This window comes from Mus musculus, chromosome 10, assembly GCF_000001635.26.
Source record: "Mus musculus strain C57BL/6J chromosome 10, GRCm38.p6 C57BL/6J".
Lineage (NCBI taxonomy): Eukaryota > Metazoa > Chordata > Mammalia > Rodentia > Muridae > Mus > Mus musculus.
Genome location: NC_000076.6, coordinates 110,256,503 through 110,274,804, shown reverse-complemented (window position 1 = coordinate 110,274,804; position 18,302 = coordinate 110,256,503). Strand labels below are relative to the sequence as shown.

The 18,302-nt window shown below is 38.6% G+C and overlaps 1 protein-coding gene across 1 annotated transcript in view; it reads left to right on the top strand.

Annotated features, from left to right (window-relative positions):
- Nav3 (neuron navigator 3) overlaps positions 1–18,302 on the top strand; it is a 774,463-nt gene that overhangs the window by 180,918 nt on the left and 575,243 nt on the right. The gene's annotated exons all lie outside the window — the stretch shown is intronic.

The window sequence follows — 18,302 nt, the reverse complement described above, 5'->3', positions numbered from 1 at the left end:
GGCACACAGAGGCAATGGGATATCTATATCTACTTGTCAAGCCAAGCTGCTCTCCCAGTGGAACCATGCCCATGATGGTGGGGAGCTAGGAGTATTTCTCAGTAGTTTTGCCTACACAATTATATCCTTATTTGAATGTCACTCAAGAGACTGATGACAGAATTAGCACAGTACAGTCTTCCCTGGAGAGGGCTGCGTAGTTCAATATTGCCAGCACTGGACAAGGCTCAGAAGAGTACTAATAGATGAGGACATCAGGAACAGTATCAGTGAGGACAATATCAGCAGTGATGGTATCAGCATGGACAATATCAGCAGTGATGGTATCAGCATGGGCAGTATCAGCAGTGATGGTATCAGCATGGACAATATCAGCAGTGATGGTATCAGCAAGGACAGTATCAGCAGTGATGGTTTCAGCATAGACAGTATCAGCATGAACAGAATCAGCAGTGATGGTATCAGCATGGACAGTATCAGCAGTTATGGTATCAGCATGGACGATATCAGCAGTGATGGTATCAGCATGGACAGTATCAGCAGTGATGGTATCAGCATGGACAGTATCAGCAGTGATGGTATCAGCATGGCCAGTATCAGCATGGACAATATCAGCAAGGACAGTATCAGCAAGGACAGTATCAGCAGTGATAGTATCAGGATGGACAGTATTAGCAGAGATGATATCAGCACGGGCAGTATCAGCAAGGACAATATCAGCAGAGATGGTATCAGCATGGACGATATCAGCAGTGGTGGTATCAGCATGGGCAGTATCAGCAGTGATGCTATCAGCAAGGACAGTATTAGCAAGGACAGTATCAGCAGTGATGGTATCAGGATGGACAGTATCAGCAGTGATGCTATCAGCATGGGCAGTATCAGCAGGGACAGTATCAGCAGGGACAGTATCAGCAGAGATAATATAGCAGGGACAGTATAGCAGGGACAGTATAGCAGGGACAGTATCAACAGGCATTGACTGAGCTTGCCCTGTGTGCTGACTGAAGTCATGAAGGATTTTGCAAACATCTGGAGTCCAGAATCATTTCTATCTTACTACCGTATCCCAGCAACCAGTGTTTACTCTATGGATGGATTGTCCTAGCTCACAACAATGCTGAACAAATCTCTTACTACTTCAGATCTTGTGTGTTTAAAAAAAAAAAAAGAGAGAGAGGAGTGTACAAGGAGCATGGCCTCTAAATTTTGTGCAAGGGAAGTAGTAAAGTCAGAGGAAGGTCAAGGACACAGGCCCAGAAGAATGTTTCAAACAAGGAGAATATGTTCCTTACTATATTTGAATATTGAATATTTAAACTTTATCCACGTGTTCCTTCTCCCAGGAAGTTAAAAGGGAGGATGCCTAGGATATAGGGGCATGGAACAAAGCTCCAACTCATAAATTAGGTCCTTAATTCACATTTGAGTCTGAGATAATGTAATGTGTTGTATAGATGAGATATACTTGGAATCAATCAAAGTAGGTGGTGATTAGCCGAGAAGAACACTTGAATGGTTTGCTTTGTCTTTTAGAATGCCATATAACTTTCTAGCTAAAGCATTCTTGTACCAACATGATAGTTTTAATACTATTAAACATTCTTTTTTTTTTTTTTTTTTTTTTAGTTGTAGATATTTAGTTGGGAATACACTGTTTTAGTTGCTAGGCAACATATGTCTATTGTAAGCAATAATGCTTCCATATAAACATATCTGAGATTGTGAGGAGAATTAAAACTCAACAGATTCTCATTTACATGCATAATGTCTGCCTTTGTGCTTATCCCGAAGCACTTAAAACACTGTATAATGCTGCTAATTTATACTTTAGTGCAGTGTTGATAGATCATAGAGTGCTGGTATGTGAAGCATTTGAGGAAGACATAGTAGTTTTCTATTCTCTACACAATTTATTGCTTAAAACTGTATAATTGACTGTTTTTTTAATTTTTATTTTGGATGTGTGTGCCAAGTGCGGAGACCAGAGGACAACCGGCAGGAGTCAGTTCTCTCCTTCTACCATGTGAGTCCTGGAATAGAAATGGGGTCCTTAGGCTTGGTGGCAAGTGACTTTGTCCACTGAGTCATCTTACTAGCATTAGGGCTGTTTTGAATTATCCTCGTGTCTTTGAAGCTTATGGGGCGTATCTTAGTTTGCATTAAATAACTGCTGCTTTATGTATTTCGTCATGTATAGCAAATACTCCACGTGAACATTCTCTTCAAAATTTTGTTTTATATTTATGTTCAACTTACAAATTTTATAAAATACTAAACAATAGCATTACTTTATTGGTGCAGTTAAAGGTCTCACGAATGACACTCTTGGGATGAATAAAAGTTGGTTTCAAAGATGGACTTGCATCTTCTCATTTTGTGTTTGCTATTTCCTAACTGTGTGGTTTTTATGGTTTCCATCTTCGAACCTTGTCGTGTAGCATAAATGGGATGACCTAGATTGATATTGGCATATGGTAAATATTATTAACATTTTTGTCTTTGAAGTTTGATCATACATGTAAATTTTATTGGTAATATATTTCTAGCAATCCCTTTTTTCCTCTTATTTTTTGAGATTATAATATAATTACATTTCTCTTTTACCTTACTTTCCTTAAAACCCTCCTTCTGTACCTCACGCAACTATTATATATGTATACACACACACACACACACACCAATATATATATATATATATATTGTGTGTGTGCATATATATGTGTGTGTGTGTTTCTATTATGTATATCACACACACACACACATTCCTAATAGTCTTGAGCATATATTGGTTTTAGGTTACTACATTAACTTTGGGATAGAAGTTTGGCATGTTGAAAATATCATCTGATATTTCCTTATCTTATCACCTGCACCTAGGAGATAAGTGTGTCCATTCACAGAGTGAGTGGGATATTGCATACATGAATCAAATACATACATACATACATACATACATACATACATACATACATACATACATATAACTTAGTATTTAGCCCTGCTGCATTAACTAAGAATGTTAGTATTCCAATTTACTTCCAGTTCAGCGTATTGCCAATTTAGAGTATTTTTTTTGGGGGGGGGAGCCTTAAAACTGTACACTTTGTTATTCTCTCATATTCCAGAGTAAGTCAGATATCTCCAAATGTATGGGTACCTCACAGCTCTAAACCTACTAATGTAGAGTAATAACTACCTACTAATGTAGAGTAATAACTTTTTGCTTTTGGCAGTTTATGTTTTCACACCTGTGCCCACAGCTTCTAGCAAAATTAGAAAAGTAAGAACTATATTCCAAGTGTTATAGCGGCTGTTTGTCATTTTGAGAGGATGTATAATGTAAAACTCTGAAATGTGGTGATGCTGTGTCTTTCTCACATGGTAGGAAACAGTGCTTTCTACATTGGAGCACTGTGTCAGATTCTTGTTTTATTCTGTGGCATGTATTCTCCTTCATAAACATCCTTATACTCAAGGGTCATCATTAGGAACTTCTACTACTATGCTCTAGATATATTAAAATATGTGAACTATGCAGCCACACTTGAGCATCAGCTATATGAGTCCATATAGCTGTCTTTTTTAAATTTTTATTTTTTAAATCTGCCTGCTTTTGGAAAGCTAGTCTTTATTGAGTGACACAGGCCTTAGATTGTACATGCCTGCTGTACCTCTCAGATAATAGTAGGATGATCCCTCTCAGAGGACTGGGTAGTTCTTTCCTCTAGCAGTTCATGACACATCAGTGTGTGTCTATAGCCACTGCTTATCTGAACTGATTTTCTACTTTCTACACACTACACTCTCCACTCAAAAGGTGTTTATAACATGTTTTGGAGAATCAAGTATAAATGCTCTGACTATAAAGATATGTATAGATAAGTTTGGTAATACCTTAGAGGAGAATGCCCATTGGATCTATCAATGAGACATAATAAATGTAACAAAGATTAAAATAGAGACAGAATGTAGTATAAAGGTCTTTAGTCCTGAAAGCATTTCAGAGTATACTGATGAATGACCGCCAAGCCTCTGTCAGTAGATATTTTATGGCTGGGTAGCTATCTTTGGCTCTGCCTCTGTGGTTTTGTTAGTTAGCTTGTTTCATTTCAGATGTGCATAGCTGTAGATTGATTAATTTAGTAACTATGAGTTTATTACATCAAAAGTAGCATGAGTTACAGTATATAGGTTAACAAAGCAGGTATGGCTTTTCTCTTCTTGGAAATATGCCATTAAGATGATCTCATAAGTACATATGTCAATTGTGGAAAGGCTGCTCAAAGAAAAGTGGTGGGTGCTGTAGGTAGTTAATAGCATGAGGATTAGACTGACATTCACAGGCACTGATGCTCAAGTTGAGATCTGAGGAATGATGAATAGCCAGTGGAAACACACACACACACACACACGACATACATATATATACATATATATATATATATTCAAATTTCTCTCTCTCTCTCTCTCTCTCTATATATATATATATATATATAGAGAGAGAGAGAGAGAGAGAGAGAAATTTGAATCAAGGACTTGAGAAGCCACTATAAGGATTTTGAAAAGCTTTTATTTTTCCCCAGGAGTTTTAAGTAGGAGATAGAATAATTATGGTAGAATTTGAATATATACTTTATTGCTGAACAGCAATAAATAGAGAAGGGTTAAGAATGAAACTACAGAATCAGACTGAAAGTTTCTTGAAGCAAAAGCTCATAGTATATGCCAGAGCCCGTGGACAGAAGAGGGCACAGCTGAGTTGCATCGCGTATACCTAATATTTCATTACCTGTAGATTTAGGCTCATTGTTTTATACAATACTGAGATGCGTAAATGTTAGCCATAACAAAATTATTTGCATTTTTTTCAGTGGACTTTCACTACTGCATTGGTTAATGCAAACATTTTTATAGATAGGAAACTCTACATAGTGTGTACTTCACTGTTTTATTAAATCTCAAATCATATAAATGCACATTTCATGTGAATAAACATACATTGCCAATCTTGGATGTTGTTGTTGGGACCATTTCTTAAATGTGAGTTTATGAAGTAATATTTGTGTGAATAAATGAACCATATCCATAATTGCTTCCTATATGGATTTGCTTAAAGCAAACCAAGAAGTTGAAAGTATCTCTGAAATTGTTCTGTTACATAGATGAGATTGGGAGCATAGAACTTATAGCTTGATCTTTTAATTTTGCCCATATATTATGTTGTTAAATCAATTCACTTAAAAAAATTCTTGGATTTTTTTTCTAAAAATGCCAACTGCTTTTTAAAAACTAAATTTACTAAGGTTTAAATTTAACTAGTTTTGGTAATAGGTTTTTCAAGTACATCATTTCAATGAAAAGCATAATTGATAAATAAAATTTTAGAAAAATGTACAATTGACTTTTGGTAAGGCTATGATTGGACTGGAGGGCATAAAACCCATACATTAAGACTAGAAATTGACATCATATTATCTCATAGCAATCAGTGTGATATGGCCAAGTATCCATGTTGTTGTTGTTGTTAGATGAAATGGAAAATAGTGTTGGATTTAGCTGCTGAGTAGCTGGAGAATATTCGTGAGTACATGCTGGGTTTGAAGCTATTAAAGGCATGGTGGGGCTTGATGTGGGGTGTGGTCCTAGAGTCTAGATGTTTCCAGTGTTGCAGGGATAAGCAACCACAGGCAAAGGCATTCTGTATTAAGATGGGTCAAATAGGTCCCCAGTCCAGTTTTAAGTCTCAAATGCTTGGGACATATGCAAGTGGAATCAAGAGACAATGACTTTCAGCAGGAAACAATTGATCATGCTTTAACAATAAGCCTGAAAAGCTAAGGTGATAGCTCAAGCATACAATCCTAGCACTTAGGAGTGTGACACAGGGGGATTGCTGGGAGTTTGGGGAGAACCTGAGCTCTAGGTCAGCCTTAATACAGCCTTAAGTCCTGTGTCTAAAACACAGCAAAATGAAGGATATGAAAATGCCATGGTATTGGAATACCTGTGTGTGTGTTCGTGTGTGTGTGTGTGTGTGTGTGTGTGTGTGTGTGTGTGTATGTGTGTGTGTGCGCGCATGTTCACATGCACGCGTATGCATTAACTGACCAGTGTGTTAATAGGATAGTTGATGATACAATCACTAACTCATGAACATTATTTTTGCTTTCTGGGTATTATTAGAATTTTCACAATGCCTCCATCACACAAAGACACCCTGTGTTCATTGGCCTACATCTGAAAACACATTGGCCCGTGTTAGGGATGCCGGGAAGAAAACAATTCCAAATCCCCCACCGCCCCACCGCCCCACCGCCCCACCGCCCCACCGCCCCACCGCCCCACCGCCCCACCGCCCCACCGCCCCACCGCCCCACCGCCCCACCGCCCCATCACTCAAAGGCACCAAGCTCCTAGCATTAGCCAAATTCATGTTACTTTTTAGCATAATAAGTCCTGGCCCTACCAACTTATCTTTTCCATTTGCAAACAGTGCAGACATTTGATATTACTGGTGCCCTAGATTCATATTGATGTGTGAATTATCCAGTTATGTTGGAATTTATACAGAAAACACAACTATGTTTAGGGAAAAGAAAAGAAAAAAAATTAACGATTAGATCTGAAAGTGGTATGTCAATCAAAGTGGATATTGTGCTGTGTTCCCCAGCTGAGCTAAGGGAAATCATGGAAAGAAAGGAAGTGTTTATTTTTAACTGATGAGTATAGCTAATCTGGCCTCTTGATGTAGGGGTGTTGTGCTGAGATAGGAAAGATAATTTGGCTGATTGGCCATGCGGTGGCTTGTTAAGTAAATTCAGGCCCAGCAGACTGAAGATTCTCATTGATTTCCCATTTCCTGAAAGAGTCTTCCCTTCTGAATGGGCAGCCTTGTAAAGGAAGGCTGCTTCCTTCTTACAGGAATATTTATGCACTGAATATTAAACCTGGGAATGACAGCCATTGATTTTTTTTTCGCTCGACACCCTTCCCCACATAGCAAATCTATTAAACGCCTTAATCTTTAATGTTCACATTTGACTCTTATTAATATTTTTCCCTCACCATCTATTTTTGAAGAAATCCCAGAGGAAGCAAACTCAAGTTTGAGACATAACAGCTCTCATTTGATAATTAAAGAATCCCAATGTCTCATACTCTACCACATTATCCTACCGGATGTCACAGCTTTGGGTAGCTGGTGTCAGGTCCAGTGCCTCGACGCACTTGCCCAAACAGGAAATCTTCATTTGCTTTTCAGATCCCCATTATTCTCCTTACTATTTAGCTCACTTAAAAGCTTGTCTATATTTTCCATCTCCATAGCTTTTTAAAATTTTAAATTATTATTATTATTTAAACTTTTCTCACAGTCCAGTCGCCAACCCCCTCCCAGTCTGCCCTTCAACTGCTCCCCATCCTACTCCCCCTCCCATCTCTAAGAGGACATCCCCCTTCATCCAGTCCCCCACCCCACAAGACCTCCCCACTCCCTGAGGCCTTAAGTCTCTCAAGAGTTAGGTGCCTCTTCTCTCACTGAGGTCAGACCAGGCAGTCCTCTGCTGTATATGGATCTGGGTGTTTCATATCAGCTAGTGTATGCTGCCTGGTAGGTGATCCACTGTATGAGAGATCTCAGGGGTCCAGGTTAGCTGAGACTGCTGGTCTTCCCATGGGGTTGTTCTCCTCCTCAGCTTCTTCCAGCCCTTTCCCATTTCAACCACAGGGGTCCCCAGCTCCTGACCATTGGTTGGATATAAGAATCTACATCTGACTCTTTCAGATACCTGTTGGGCCTCACAGAGGACTGCCACGCCAGGGTCCTTTCTATAAGCCCACTGCAGCATCAGTAACAGTGTCAAGCTTACTCAGCCAATTAATTTTCTAATCCAGGATGCCATTTCTGCCTTAGAGAGCATTTCCATTCACTCTGCTGCCACTCATTCTTCCTACTTCAGTCGGTGATGCTTCCGTGTTTCAAATATAACCATGCATCTCCCTGCTGAAATGTCAGGGGCCTTGTCTGTTGCATCCAAGATGAATTGCTGGGCATGTTATGTAAAGCATTTTAAAACCTTCTCTCTTACTCTTCCCCTTCAGACTCACCTATTCCTCTTATTTGCTAAGTAAGCTCTCAAGCACAGACAAAGTCAGTTTCATTCCTGAATATATTACGTGAGTATGTGCCCCACCTACACATTGACTTCCTTCAGCCTCGCACGTCCCTTTTCAATCTTCCTGCTCTCAATGAAGATGTCACTGAGCAGCAGGTCTTCTCTTTGTGCATCATGGATGAGGGAAGGTACAGGAGCTACGTATACCAGATATTTTATCAGCGTTGTAGTGCTTCTGTATTGTGTAGCTCATGCACTTATCTGGACCGCCAAACAAATCCCATAAAGGATGAGACTGGACCTTTTTTATGCCTATTCCACTGTCACACATGTTAGTTCTGTCACAGGAGTACTCATTTTCTTGGAACTAAAATCTCTTCTGGTTACAGAATTAAAAAAAAAAAACAACCAAATAAGCAAGCCTATCTCATAATAATAGTCTAAAACAAGTATCATAATATGTATGCATAGAGGTCTGCTCCATGTTCTCTATAAGACATTACCTATGGTGAGTAGCAAGGGCAGGGAATGCTTTACTGAGTAAGAGATTGAATCATGCAAAAGCTTTGTGGCTCCTATGCCTGGTGCTTCAGCTAGGATGAGTCTGAAGGCTTGTTCAGTCAGGACTGTTAGCTAGAGTGCCAATACATAGCCTGTTGATGGTTGTGGTCCAAGACCGAGGAAACATAAGCCACATGGCCTTTTATGGTCCATTAAGTGAAGTCATACAGCATCACTTGGATGGTACTTATAGCACCATTTCTTCAAAATTATTACTGATTTGATGGCTTAAAATGACAAAGCTATCATTTTGAAAAGTCAGAAATTCTGTTAGTCTTGTGAAGCTAAAACAAAAGGTGTCAGCTGGGTTGTGTTCTTGTGTGTCTAAGAGACAACCTTCTCCTTGCCTTTTCTAACGGCAAACTGCAATCCCTGGGCCACTTCTTCCGTTTTCCTAGTAGCATAGCTTCAACTCTTTGTCCGGACTGTCTCCTGCTACCCATACTATAAAGTCCATGCTGATTATATTAGCTCATTTACGTGATCCCTAAGAATCTACATATCTCGAGGATAGCTGATCAACAACCTTGACCAACCATAACCTTAATTGTCTTTCAATGTGGAACATATGTTTCTACATGTGTTAAAAGTTAAAACTTGGACCCCTCAGGGAGAATATTGCAGGCAACCCATCCGAATTTGAGGTAACTGTTGACAGCCGAATTCTGAGATTTGGAATTAGCCACTGAGTGTTTTTCTTGCACAGAGACCAAAATATCCCTGCGGGGAATCCAGAGCCACAGAAGGAGTGCTCAACCACACTGGGCATGTCAAAGGGACACTTGTTCTAGTTCTTGATGGGATAAGGGCCAGATTATTTTTGACAATATTTTGAATCTCAGCATATGTATTTAGCTCATATGACCATGTATGTGTGGCCCAGTGTTTGACACAATAGGTTCTAAATGAATTCAGCATACTTTATGCATGCTTGTGTTATAATTTAATTTAATGATATCAAACGTTGTTAGAACCAGAGAAAATATTATAAGTAAAGAGATGTAGAAATGAAGCATTTAGAGCTAAAGAAATATGGATTTACTTTTAGTTGATAATTTTACCTTTATCTTTAATTGTATTAATGTGATAGAATATCCTGAAAAAGAAAGGATAAATTATTCCTTTAGACTTATAGTTTGAGAAAGTTTCATTCCATACTTACCTGGCTTCATTTCTTCTTACAACTGTATGTGGATTATGCTAGCAAAAAGTACACTGTACAGTGAAGTGGCTCACCCAGTAGTGGTCAGGAAGAAGAGAGAGAGAGAGAGAGAGAGAGAGAGAGAGAGAGAGAGAGAGAGAGAGAGAAGAAGAAGAAGAAGAAGAAGAAGGAGGAGGAGGAGGAGGAGGAGGAGGAGGAGGAGGAGGAGGAGGAGGAGGAGGAGGAAGACTGGAGAAAGGTTAAATACTTCAAAGGTTTGCCCTTAGTGAGGCTTCATCCAGCTAAGCCTGACTTATAGTTGTCTGTTCTGCCTCAAATCCATCAGTGGTCCAGTCATCTCTCAAAAGCCTATCATTTTGGCAATCAAGCATTTAATGCAGAGGCCTCTGGGAGTCATTTTTAGATCCAAATCATAGCCCATAGTGATTACAAATGAAAGGCAATGCTATGCAGTATTAGTATTATAAATACCCCGGGGAGGTGTGCTATTTACTTATGGTAATATCTTAAGGCTGTTAAACTCTGCAGAGAAAAATGCACGTGAGAAGACATATGATAATATCTGAGTATAACAGATACAACTTAATGGAAAAGAAGAAAAGAGAGATGAACCATACATTATGTTGAGTTCTCAAAGTGTTATGGATAGAATCATCTGTATGTCCTCCCTCTCCCTGACTAAGATTCATATATTGAAACTGTAACCAACCCTCCATTATGAATACAATGCTTAGAGATGGGACCTTAAAGGAGATAATATGGCATAAATAAAGTCATAGGGATGGGCTCCTCATCACGTAGGCATCCTTACAAGAAGAGAAACAGATGTTAGACACAGAAATCTTTCTGTAAGTATACTCCGAGAAATGATTATATGAGGACATAGAAAGAAGACAGCCATCTTTAACCCAGGAAGAAAAATCCCATTACAAACCACACTGGACAGGACAATGAGGCACTTTTGTACTTCTTGATTGGAAGAGAAGTCAAATAATTTCTAAACATACGTTAGCCCAATCATGGAGTTCTGGTATGTCGAACTGTAAGAAGGCCAAGTATTTATCTGAACCACCCAACCTGTAGTATTGGATAATGGGTCAAACTGACTACTACCGTATGCTTTAAAAGTAGTATATCTTATGTTAAAACTTCTAAAAGATTAAGTCACCAACTAGTACTTCATTAAACTATGGTCCTATAATTACAACTTCAGATATGGCAATTCTTATAGTCTTCCCCTTTGGGAAATGGAGAATGTGACCCTGGCAAGGAAGGACTTTGCATAACGGATAGCCCTGGGCTCTTGATTGATCAGAAGCAAGCCATTTCATCAAGTTAACATGATTGCTTATACTTACAATCTATTCAGAATGATAGTTCAGGGAAAAAAATCTTGTGATTCATTGCTTATTTATATTTAAAATGTATATCAAAATTCAGTTGTTTTTCTGACTTTCAGGTCTACTAATTAGCAGTTTTTGAAAAGTATAACAAAGGAGATTCTCTTAGACAAAGGTATCTTAGGACTGTATCCACATTCAGATCTCTGTACGTGTTTGTGGATGCTGTTCTCAGACAAATAGGAACCATATGCAAATGTTTATATAACACACCTGCTAAGACACGCTTAATCAAGGATTCTTGTTAGTTTCATTCATCCAGCTACTAAAGTCTATAGGGAACCCTCTTGGACTTTATTCATGACAAAGATATTAGTAAACTAGATATGATCTTTTGATATGATTACATAACTATTTCAAGAAACTAATTACTATGGATAGATTAAGCAAATGCATACATCTGTTGAAAGTTTGTGTTTAATTATGAGAATGAAAAATAATCTTACAAACCAGGTTTCCAGTAGAGAGGAACAAGACACAGCCATGTTGCTCTTAGGAGTAGGGAGATGTTAGAAATCTGTCTCCAGTCTCTTTAGAGAGATTAATGAACTTAACTAGTTAAACCTGCCTTTCTATTTCCACGCAGGAATCTCTAAGCCTTATGTATACATGGATGGAAGGGAGAGAGAATTGATATTGAAATCACCAGGAACTCATGGGAACTCTGTAGTCAATGGGCAGTTCTTGATTAAGAGCTTTACTTTGATAACGCGTGCAAAAGGGAAATGTATGCTCTGTAGTGGGCTGTACATGGTGAGTAAAGCAAACGCCTCAAGATTAGCTGCTGGGGAAGATTTATCAGCTGTTCTCTTTTTAATCATCATAAATGGAAAGTTTTAAACGTATCCAGACTTTGAAATGTAATTCTGTGGGATTGCTACTAGTCTAAATATCATATGGAGTTAGGATGTCAAGATACTCCAATTAAATTACTTGCAACTTTGAGGAGAGATAGATGCAGGGAATTCAGCAAATGTACTTGTGTTCAAGTAGACACTGGGTGTTCAGCAAGGATGCTCAGATGGTAATCTTCTTTTTAAAAAAAAATGGTACTGGGCAATTGAATATCCTCACATAAAAAATGGATGCAGAACATATTTTACTTATACATTACAAAATACAGCTTAACTCAAAATGGAGCATAGGTCTGTTTATAAAACTATCAAACAGCATAAAACATGGGTGATAAACTCTACTATTTTTACATTAGCAAATGTACTCTTAGATGTAACATAAGAAAACAAGCAACAAGGGAAGAATGTTGAATTGGAGTTTATTGAAAGTAAAATTTTTGTGTTTGGAAGATAAACAGAATATGAAGCAGTAATTCGCAGAACAGAAGAAAATTGATATTTCACAAGATAATTGTATCTAGACTATAAAAATATCATCTACAATTCAAATGAAGATCACCCATGTAACACATAAGCAAAATGTCTGAATTTGTACTCTCTAAAGAAGATACTCAGTGACTCACTAATTACACCAGAAACTTGGTTATTCATCAATTTATAAATTAACATGATGTCTATACCATTGACGTTTGTTTGACAAGAAGTGATAAATGTTGATGCATGATATAAGCAGAAGACATAAGTCTCAACTGTTATATCCTGTACTAATCCCTAAGTGGCAAGATCACAGAGTGGTCAAGTTCACAGAAACAGCAAGCACAGTACAGGTACTTGGGTGATGATCTTGGGAGTGAAGGATCATCATTAACAAGCACAAGGATTCTGCAAGCATGATGGAAATGCTTTGAAATTGGATAACAGTAATGGTTGTGTAGTTCTGAATTCTCCCTGAACCATTTCCTTATAACGCTTTAAAAGGATGAACTGTTAGAGTATGTGAATTGTGAATTATGCATCAAGAAGTCGTTACTGAGCACAAAAACACGACACAAAGTGAGCCCAGGTGGAGTTACTTGATTGGAGGGAAGCACTGCTGATCTTGATTTTTCAAGAGTGAGTTTGATTTTCTGGCATTTGAATTATTTGGCCTGTGCTGGCTGCAAGCTTTTTGGGTGCTGTGTGTGGAAGATTCAGATTTTTCTTCTTGTTCAGGAGTGATAACCCAAAGAAGAAAATGAAAAGTACTATTTAATGAGTGGCCGGTTATGGTTTAAGCATTTAAGTGCTTGTGTGTTAGAAGAGACAGTCAAAGCACTAGTATGAATTTTCATTACATTAAAAACCCTCTTCTGTACAGAGCCACCAACCTCTGCTCATGCAATTGCCAGAGACAGAGCGACCCTTCTGTAATTTTAGTTTAAATTCCTGTAGCTTTTCAACAGAGAGGCCACAGTGTATGAATTTGAGATGAGTAGAGAGCAGTTCACTTTACGTTAAGAAAAAGTTTATTCATCTAGGTTAACTATCTTTCAAAGCTCTGGTTTCTAGTAATTCTTTTGCTATTTATTCACTTAAATGCAGCAATAGTAAGAATCCTGAAAATTTTTTTCTATTTATTTAAAGATGAAAATAGTCTTTAAGTAGTAAAGAATCTTTGCAAACCAGGATATGTTTCAATCTGTGTTTTTCTTAGGAAACCTCAAAGGTAATTTCATTTTGGAATCAAACTGTAACACTGTAGTGTTTTACTTGGCGAATTAGCATTGCTGTATATTCAATACAAATATGATCATAAATCTATGTTTTGAGAAGTTTGCGTTTTATTCTCATACCCCTTCTCCCTTTAGGGAAATTGCATGTATTTTTTCTTAGTATTCAAAATATAAAACAAATGAAACAGGCTGTGAAACGATATTGAAATGTCAATGCAATTTGGTGTATATACCTTCATTTATCCTAGATTGAATGGAGTGCCTGCTAGAATATTTTCCCCTAGAAAATTTATAAAAACATCAAGAGATTTTAGAAAATAACACATACGATGATAAAACCACACTTTTTAAAAAATTTCATTTCAAGTTTTTTTTTCCAATTTTTTATTAGGTATTTACTTCATTTACATTTCAAGTGCTATCCCGTATGCAGCTAGAGACACCAGCTCTAGGGGTACTGGTTAGTTCATATTGTTGTTCAATCTATAGGGTTGCAGACCCCTTCAGCTCCTTGGGTACTTTCTCTAGCTCCTCCATTGGGGGCCCTGTGATCCATCCAATAGCTGACTGTGAGCATCCACTTATGTGTTTGCTAGGCCCCGGCATATCCTCATAAGAGATAGCTATATCAGGGTCCTTTCAGCAAAATCTTGCTGGTGTATGCAATAGTGTCTGTGTTTGGTGGCTGATTATGGGATGGACACCCAGATGGGGCAGTCTCTGGATGGTCCATCCTTTTGTCTCAGCTCCAAACCTTGTCTCTGTAACTCCTTCCATGGGTGTTTTGTTCCCAATTCTAAGAAGGGGAGAAGTGTCCACACTTTGCTCTTCCTTCTTCTTGACTTTTTAATGAAAATTTTGGTCTATAAATTTTGATATGAATATGCTTTTAGATGTCATGTATTAGCATTTCAGTTACACATATATTATTGGGATGAGTGTGATGTTTTCATGTCGTCTGTCTCACGTAGGGTCTCTATTGCTGTGATAAAACATGACCAAATGAAATTCGGGGAGGAGAGGGTTAATTGCAGCTTACAACTCTCAGGTCACACTCCCTCGTGGAGGGATGGCAGGGTAAGAACCTAAAAACAGGAACCAATGCAGAAGCAGGAGGTGGAATACTTCTCACTAGCTTGCTCCTCTTGGTTGGCTCAGCCTGCTTTCTTATAGCACCTAAGACCACCAGCCTAGGGGTGGCACTGCCCACAGTGGCCTGGGGCCCTCCCACATCAGTTACTGACCAAGAAAATGGCCCATAGTCTCCAAGATACTGAACCACCAACCAAAGAGCATACATGGACTGGACTTGGTCCCCCAGCACATATGTAGGAGGTGTGCAGCTTGGTCTTCATGAAGGTCCTCCAACAACTGAAGTGGGAGTGGGGGTGGGGATGGGTCTGTCCCTAACTCTGGTGCCTGTCTGTGGATCCTTTTTCTGTAATTGGGCTTCCGTGTCTGGACTCAGAGAGGATATACCTAGTCCTAAGAGACTTAATGTACCAGTGAGGGTTGGCATCCAGTGTGGGGGGGCCTCCCCTTTCTCAGAGGAGAAAGGAATGAGGATGGGTGGATGGGAAGTGCGAATTTGGGACTTGGAGGAAGGAGGCCTGCGATCAGGATATAGTGAAAAAATAAATTAACTAATTGGAAAATAATTTTTGGAAGTGAAAATATGCATATATATGTACATGTACACATGAATATATATATGCATTCTTATATACTAGAAAATGATCATCTATGGAAATAAATATTATACTAAATTTTTTTTAAAAAAGAAGAAAATGCCCCCATAAACTTGTATACAGGCCAGCGTGTGGGAAGCATTTTTTTTTATTTGAAGTTTCCTCTTCCCAAATATGTTTAGATTTGTGTGAATTTGAAGAGAGACAATCAGCACAGCTGTATATGGTTGATTATGTATAATGATAGCCTTGCTACCACCTTCTCTGCCTCTCAGAAGCACCTGTCTCACCAATCAGTGTCCTGTTGGGAGCAGCATTTTTTCAAACGATAGAGAACGCCCCTTCCTGCACTGCCCCTCTTTCTATCTGGGTGTCTTTAGGTAACAGGATTTCATCTTTCTCTATGGATAAATCTTATCCATTCTCTTGCTTCATATGTCTCTGTGATATTGACCCATTCATCTATTGCTAGACTTCAGCCTAGATTGCAAATATTCCCTGTCTTAGTTCTGAATGACATCAAAACAAACTAGGGCCCAGAAGTTGTCTTGAATGTTCATTAGTTTCCTTTGAATACAAACCCATGAGGAGGATAGCTGGGGTTGAACTATTTTCCCCTTTGAAACATTTATTTATTTTTATGCATTGTTTCATTTTTGGACAACATATTTTCTTACCTTTTTGTCTCTTCATGTTTCTCAAAATTTTCTTTTTTAAAAATGATTTTCTTTCTTTCTTTCTTTCCTTTCTTCCTTTCCTTTTCTTTTCTTTCTTTCTTTCTCTCTCTCTCTTTTTTTTTCAAGACAGGGTTTCTCTGTATAGCCCTGGCTGTCCTGGAACTCATTTTGTAGACCAGGCTGGCCTCGAACTCAGAAATCTGCCTGCCTCTGCCTCGGACTGCTGGGATTAAAGGCATGTGCCACCACGCCCAGCTAAAAATGATTTTCAAACCAAGTATTTTCATAGGGTTTATTGTTTGACAGTCTCATACATGTATATAGTGTATTCTGTGTATTTTATCTTCCTTCTTTCTCATATCTCATTCCTTTCCTTTAACATTCCCGCCCGACTCATGATCCCCTTTTCCAGACTTTGGACCTTTGGCTTTGTTTTGTGACCCACTTAATCATGGTATCTATGTGATCATTAACTTGGAATTATTGTTTGGTGCCTAAAGGGCACACAGCTGAAGGTCACTGTGCCCCTGTTCTCTGGAAACAGCTGTAGTAGGAAGTTCAGCATTGATGGTGGGGCTTACAGAGTCCTTCCTTCATCCACATCTGACTTTTAATGGTCCAGTTTTTGCAGACCCCTAGCTTTTGAGGAACTTCCATGTCTTGTATATTGGATTACTAATTTACACTTTTTCCTAAGAGTGTATAGTGTTTTCTGATGTCCATTTGTTACAGTCTCACAATCACTTTTCTTTATTCAAAATTGGCCATCATAGATGAAATGAACAATGATCCGATTTTAGGGTTTTGATTTGTATTTACCTCCCTGATGGATAATGCACTTATATAACTTTCATGTCTTTGTTGGTCACTTACATTTCTTATATGAAAAAGGTTCTGTCCAGATAATTTGCTTTATTGTAAATTTGATTGTTTCTTTTATCCTTAGGTGTTTAAAAATTTGTTAACATGTTATGGGTATATATTTTTAATTGTTTTACTTATTTACATGTATATAAATGTAAATGTTGCCTGTCTTCCTGATACCCCCTCCAAGAGTTCTTCACCACTTTCATCTTACCACCCCATCCCTCTTCTCTGGGGCATCAAGTGTCTACAGGATTAGGCACTTTCTCTCCCACTGAGGCCAGCCAAGGAAGTCTGCTACTACAACATGCCCAGGGCCCCAGACTAGCCCATGTATGTTGTACTGGCTAGTTTTGTGTCAACTTGACACAGCTGGAGTTATTACATAGGAAGGAGCTTCAGTTGAGGAAATGCCTCCATGAGAGCCAACTGTAAGGCATTTTCTCAATTAGTGATCAAGGGGGAAAGGCCCCCTTGTGGGTGGGACCATCTCTGGGCTGATAGTCTTGGTTCTATAAGAGAGCAGGCTGAGCAAGCCAGGTGAAGCAAGCCAGTAAGGAACATCCCTCCATGGCCTCTGCATCAGCTCCTGCTTCTTGACCTGCTTGAGTTCCAGTCCTGACTTCCTTTGGTGATCAACAGCAGTATGGAAGTGTAAGCCGAATAAACCCTTTCCTCCCCAACTTGCTGCTTGGTCATGATGTTTGTGCAGGAATAGAACTGACTAAGACATATGTTCTATGGTTGGTAGCTTATTCTCTGGAAGCTCCCAGTGGTCTGGGTTACTAGATGCGGTTAGGTCCTATAAAGTGAATATCTAGCAAAGTTTTCCTCTCATTTCTCAACGTGTATCATTTGTTTTTTGTTTGAAGCTGTTATGGTTGATGTAATTCTGTTTAATGTGTCACACTTTATAAACTTCTAGAGATGAATTTCCTAACCAATGTTTGCAAGTATTCTCTCTATATGTTCTGTAGGTCAGAGTTCTGGGTCTTCTATTGACATCTCTCATTTACAGTTTATTTTTGTACAGAGTGAGAGGAATCAGTTTGATCCTTCTTTGTGTGGCGATTTGCTTTCCCTTTCTCATTTACTGAAGAGGCTTCTATTGTATATTTCTGGCAGCTTTTAAAAGAATCTCTTGGCTATAGATGCATGGGATTATTTTTGCAATCTATCCCATTCATCAATGTGTCTGATTTTATGCCAATACTGTATTGTTCTAGTTGTTAATAGCTGTGTCACATGTCTTGAAATCATGTGTTGT